Source organism: Heptranchias perlo, chromosome 27 (assembly GCF_035084215.1).
Source record: "Heptranchias perlo isolate sHepPer1 chromosome 27, sHepPer1.hap1, whole genome shotgun sequence".
Classification (NCBI taxonomy): domain Eukaryota; kingdom Metazoa; phylum Chordata; class Chondrichthyes; order Hexanchiformes; family Hexanchidae; genus Heptranchias; species Heptranchias perlo.
This window is the reverse complement of record NC_090351.1, coordinates 40,307,356-40,313,673: the sequence shown is the minus strand read 5'-3', so window position 1 is coordinate 40,313,673 and position 6,318 is coordinate 40,307,356. Positions and strand designations below refer to the sequence as shown.

Here is a 6,318-nt window from a genome sequence, read left to right as displayed (position 1 = left end):
GCACAGAAGGAGCCCATCGAGCCTGTGCCAGCTCTTTGAAAGAGCAACCCAATTAATCCTGCTCCACCTCCCCCGCTCTTACAAAAAAGTTCCCCTCATCTCCCGCTTGATTCCTTTGCCAATTGTCTTAAATGGTTTTAGTGATGTTGGTTGAGAGATAAATGTGCCATGGGACCCTTTACATCCACTTGAGAGGGCAGACAGGACCTCAGTTTAATGTCTCATCCAAAAGCCTACATCTCAGCACTCCCTCAGAGTGTCAGATGAGATTATATACTCAAGTCCTGGAATGAGACTTGAACCCACTACCTTATGATGTAGAGATAAGAGTGCTCCCACTGAGCAAATGCATAATATCCTTCACTACTCCTAGTCAACAGCCTGTTACTGTGAGTTGCAAAGTCTCATTTCCTACCAGCAGCCCATGGGAGAGAACCAGGATAGTCTGAGCAAGCTCAGACTGAGGGTCTTGCTAACGGATCAATGACACAACCCACTTGAGTTTAAAACATTGTACGTACATTGTGCATCCAGTTCATCACCTTGTTCAACCAGATCATTCGCAACCTTGGCGTCCTGTCTGACCCTGAGCTAAGCTTCCGACCCCATATCTTCTCCATCGCTAAGACCGCCTACTTCCACCTCCGTAACATCGCCCGTCTCTATCCGCTGCCTCAGCCCATCTGCTGCTGAAACCCTCATCCGTGCCATTGTTATCTCCAAATTTGACTATTCCGATGTCCTCCTGACCGGCCTTCCACCTTCCACCCTCCATAAACTGGAGCTCAACCACATTGGCTCCCGGTCTGGCAACGCCTCGATGTTAAAATTCTCATCCTTATTTCCAAAACCCTCCATGGCCTCGCCCCTCCCTATCTCTGTAACCTCCTCCAGCCCTACAACCCTCCGAGATCTCTGCGCTCCTCCAATTCTGGCCTCTTTCACATCCCCGATTTCCTTCGCTCCACCATTGGCGGCCGTGCCTTCAGCTGCCTGGGCCCTAAGCTCTGGAATTCCCTCCCTAAACCTCTCCACCTCTCTCTCCTCCTTCAAGACGCTCTTTAAAATCTACCTCTTTGACCAAGCTTTTGGTCACCTGTTGTAATATCTCCTTATGTGGCTCAGTGTCAAGTTTTGTCTGATAATCGCTCCTGTGAAGCACTTTGGGATGTTTTACCACATTAAAGGCGCGATATAAATGCAAGTTGTTGTTGTGTTCCTCAACTTTGTGGTCCCAACTCACTCACTGTATCGAGCATCCATCACCCAGCTGATTGTAGTTTGCACAAAGCATGGAATGGATCCATCACAAAAGATGGATTTGAATCAACAAAAACTATCGGATTATTGTGTCTGTTACAAAATGTGGAAAACAATCTGTTGAGGAATGGCTGTGTCTCTCAAAACATGGAGTGGATCCATCACAAAACATGGAATGGAGTTCACTAAAGAATGGATGTTTCCATTTTCCATTACAAAAACACGGAGTAGATTTTCCCAAGCCTCATGGATTGAACTGTCTGTAGCAGAACTACTTCTCCTTCCTGCGTGTTTCTTTCACGCTGCTGCATTGAACTCTGTCCCTTGTATGCGGAAGTTAAAATGTAGAGTTAGCAATCACTGATCTATGGGTTGCTGGAATGTGTAAGGGGCTGTTGCCAAGTTGCTGGTTCATTTTACCCAAGTCCCAAGTACAAACACCAGGGCCCAATCCATGAGACACATTCCCATTCTGTGCCCTATCACGGTGCTCCCTATCTATGAAGTCTCATTGCTGTCTCAGCCAAGGCCCCTCTAAGTCAGTAGGTCGTGGGTTCCAGTCCCACTCCAGCGACTTGAGCACATAATAGGCCGACACTCCCAGGGCAGTACTGAGGGAGTGCTGCACTGTCGGAGGTGCCGTCTTTTGGATGAGGCGTTAAATCGAGGCCCCCTCTGCCCTCTCAGATGGACATAAAAGATCCCATGGCATTATGAGGTAGGGAGGGAGTGGACAGGTGTGGAGCATAAACACTGGCATAGCCCTGTTGGGCTGAATGGCCTGTTTCTGTGCTGTACACTTTATATAATATTCGAAGATTAGTGAAGTAATGGAGAGGGTTGATGAGGGGAGTGCGGTTGATGTTTTGCATATGGACTTTCAAAAGGTATTTGATTAAGTACCATGTAATAGACTTGTTAGCAAAATTAAAGCCCATGGGATTAAAGGGACAGTGGCAGCATGGATACAAAATTGGCTAAAGGACAGAAAGCAGAGAGTAGTGGTGAACGGGTGTTTTTCAGACTGGAGGGAAGTTTACAGTGGTGTCCCCCAGGGGTCGGTATTAGGACCACTGCCGATGACACAAAACTCAGAAGGACTTCAGGAGGACAGAGACAGACGGGTGAAATGGGCAAACACATGGCAGATGAAATTTAACACAGTGAAATATGAAGTGATTCATTTTGGTAGGAAGAATGAGGAGAGGCAATATAAACTAAATGGTACAATTTTAAAGTAGGTGCAGAAACAGAGAGACCTTGGGGTGCATATACACAAATCATTGAAGGTGGCAGGACCAGTTGAGAAGGCTGTTAAAAGGCATACAGGATCCTGGGCTTTATAAATCGAGGCATTGAGTACAAAAGCAAGGAAGTTATGCTTATCCTTTATAAAACACTGGTTAGGCCTCAGCTGGAGTTTTATTTTAATTCTGGGCACCACAATTTAGGAAGGATGTCAAGACTTTAGAGAGGGTGCAGAAGAGATTTACTAGAGTGGTTCCAGGGATGAGGGACTTTAGTTATGTGGAGGAGCTGGGATTGTTCTCCTTCGAGCAGAGAAGGTTAAGGGGGAGATTTAATCGAGGGGTTCAAAATCATGAAGGGTTTTGATAGAGTAAATAAGGAGAAACTGTTTCCAGTGTCATCGGCAGTGGTCCTCATACCGACCCCTGGGGGACACCACTGTAAACTTCCCTCCAGTCTGAAAAACATCTGTTCACCACTACTCTCTACTTTCTGTCCCTTAGCCAATTTTGTATCCACGCTGCCACTGTCCCTTTAATCCCATGGGCTTTAACTTTTCTAACAAGTCTATTATGTGGCACTCAATCAGTAACCAGGGGATTTAAGGTAACTGGCAAAAGAATCATAGGTGACATGAGGAAAACATTTTTTACTCAGCGGGTTGTTCTGATCTGGAATGCGCTGCCTGAAAGGGCGGTGGAAGCAGATTCAATAATAACTTTCAAAAGGGAATTGGATAAATACTTGAAGGGAAAAATTTGCAGGGCTCTGGGGAAGAGCTGGGGGAGGGGGACTAATTGGAGAGCTCTTTCAACGAGCCGGCACAGGCACGATGGGCCAAATGGTCTTCTCCCTCTGTGCTGTCTGATTCTCCCCCGTGTCCTGGCCGATAAGAACGGGAAGAGAAGATCTATTTTTAAATGAAACAGAGACACGGCATTACTAAGCCAGAAGTACCAGAGTGATTTGTTGTGTAACCTCAAGGCAGATACCTGTCCCTTTCCCCGAGCCTCTCAGTGCCCCCCTCACCCATTCCAGTGTCTCCACCATCAAACTACTGGTGGTGCCCATTTTGTGCGGAGCTACCTCTGGGTCTGACGGTGAGAGTGGGGGGACGGTCTGACGGGGAGAGTGGGGGGACGGTCTGACGGGGAGAGTGGGGACGGTCCGACGGGGAGAGTGGGGACGGTCCGACGGGGAGAGTGGGGGACGGTCTGACGGGGAGAGTGGGGGGACGGTCTGACGGGGAGAGTGGGGGGACGGTCTGACGGGGAGAGTGGGGACGGTCCGACGGGGAGAGTGGGGACGGTCCGACGGGGAGAGTGGGGGACGGTCTGACGGGGAGAGTGGGGGGACGGTCTGACGGGGAGAGTGGGGACGGTCCGACGGGGAGAGTGGGGACGGTCCGACGGGGAGAGTGGGGGACGGTCTGACGGGGAGAGTGGGGGGACGGTCTGACGGGGAGAGTGGGGGGACGGTCCGACGGGGAGAGTGGGGGGACGGTCCGACGGGGAGAGTGGGGGGACGGTCCGACGGGGAGAGTGGGGGGACGGTCTGACGGGGAGAGTGGGGGTCGGTCCGACGGGGAGAGTGGGGGTCGGTCCGACGGGGAGAGTGGGGACGGTCTGACGGGGAGAGTGGGGACGGTCTGACGGGGAGAGTGGGGACGGTCCGACGGGGAGAGTGGGGACGGTCCGACGGGGAGAGTGGGGACGGTCCGACGGGGAGAGTGGGGACGGTCCGACGGGGAGAGTGGGGGACGGTCCGACGGGGAGAGTGGGGACGGTCCGACGGTGAGAGTGGGGACGGTCCGACGGGGAGAGTGGGGGACGGTCTGACGGGGAGAGTGGGGACGGTCCGACGGTGAGAGTGGGGACGGTCCGACGGTGAGAGTGGGGTCGGTCCGACGGTGAGAGTGGGGGACGGTCTGACGGTGAGAGTGGGGACGGTCCGACGGTGAGAGTGGGGACGGTCCGACGGTGAGAGTGGGGACGGTCCGACGGGGAGAGTGGGGACGGTCCGACGGGGAGAGTGGGGTCGGTCCGACGGGGAGAGTGGGGGGACGGTCCGACGGGGAGAGTGGGGACGGTCCGACGGGGAGAGTGGGGACGGTCCGACGGTGAGAGTGGGGACGGTCCGACGGTGAGAGTGGGGACGGTCCGACGGGGAGAGTGGGGACGGTCCGACGGGGAGAGTGGGGTCGGTCCGACGGGGAGAGTGGGGGGTCGGTCCGACGGGGAGAGTGGGGGTCGGTCCGACGGGGAGAGTGGGGACGGTCCGACGGGGAGAGTGGGGACGGTCCGACGGGGAGAGTGGGGACGGTCCGACGGTGAGAGTGGGGACGGTCCGACGGGGAGAGTGGGGACGGTCCGACGGGGAGAGTGGGGACGGTCCGACGGGGAGAGTGGGGACGGTCCGACGGGGAGAGTGGGGGTCGGTCCGACGGGGAGAGTGGGGGGACGGTCCGACGGGGAGAGTGGGGGTCGGTCCGACGGGGAGAGTGGGGACGGTCCGACGGTGAGAGTGGGGACGGTCTGACGGGGAGAGTGGGGGGACGGTCCGACGGGGAGAGTGGGGGTCGGTCCGACGGGGAGAGTGGGGGGACGGTCCGACGGGGAGAGTGGGGGGACGGTCCGACGGGGAGAGTGGTGGGACGGTCCGACGGGGAGAGTGGGGGGACGGTCCGACGGGGAGAGTGGGGGTCGGTCCGACGGGGAGAGTGGGGGGACGGTCCGACGGGGAGAGTGGGGACGGTCCGACGGGGAGAGTGGGGGGACGGTCCGACGGGGAGAGTGGGGACGGTCTGACGGGGAGAGTGGGGACGGTCTGATGGTTGATCTGATCCTCACCGATCATTCTCCCAAGTGCACTCTCTAGCAGGAAACAACAACAACTTGCATTTATATAGCGCCTTTAACACAGTAAAACTTCCCAAGGCGCTTCACAAGAGTGATGAACAAACAAAAATTAATGTCGAGCCACATAGATAGATATTAGGACAGGTGACCAAAAAGCTTGGTCAAAGAGGTAGGTTTTAAGGAGCGTCTTAAAGGAGGAGAGAGAGGTGGAGAGACGGAGAGGTTTAGGGAGGGAATTCCAGAGCTTAGGGCCCAGGCAGCTGAAGGCACGGCCGCCAATGGAGGAGCGAAGAAAATCGGGGATGTGCAAGAGGCCAGAATTGGAGGAGCGCAGAGATCTCGGAGGGTTGTAGGGCTGGAGGAGGTTACAGAGATAGGGAGGGGCGAGGCCATGGAGGGATTTGAACATGAGGATGAGAATTGTGGGTATGATCAGGAGCAGGAGTGCTGGCTGAATTATCCCCTCCCCCCCGGGCCGAGAGACCAGAGAACTGAACTCGCCGTCTTCCTGGCCAGTGTCTGATTGAGCAGTGGAGAGACGTGTCCTGACCTGGGCAATCGTTAATGGAAGCAGATGGTGCAATGAGGGTTTCACTCCTGCGTTTCCCCACCCGGGGGCAGATCAATCTCAGTTGTGCTGTCGAGGGAGAGAGGGAGATTGAGGCTCACTCCCATCCACAGTGTGGGAGAGACAGTGAGAGGGACTCAAAATATCCAAAGGATTCACCTCAGGTCATTCTCGCACCATTCCTGCCCAGTCAGCAGCTAGCCTCTATTAAAAAAGAAAGAACTCGCATTTCTATTGCACCTTTCAAGACCTCAGGACGTCCCAAGCGCTTTATAGCCAATGTGGGAAACGAGGCAGCCAATTTGCGCACAGCAAGATCCCACAAACAGCAATGAAATAATGACCAGATAATCTGTTTTAGTGATGTTGGTTGAGGGATAAATA

The 6,318-nt window shown here is 54.5% G+C and overlaps 1 protein-coding gene across 1 annotated transcript in view; it reads left to right on the top strand.

Moving 5' to 3' along the window:
• Positions 1-6,318, top strand: part of ikbke (inhibitor of nuclear factor kappa B kinase subunit epsilon) — a 48,854-nt gene that overhangs the window by 40,142 nt on the left and 2,394 nt on the right. The gene's annotated exons all lie outside the window — the stretch shown is intronic.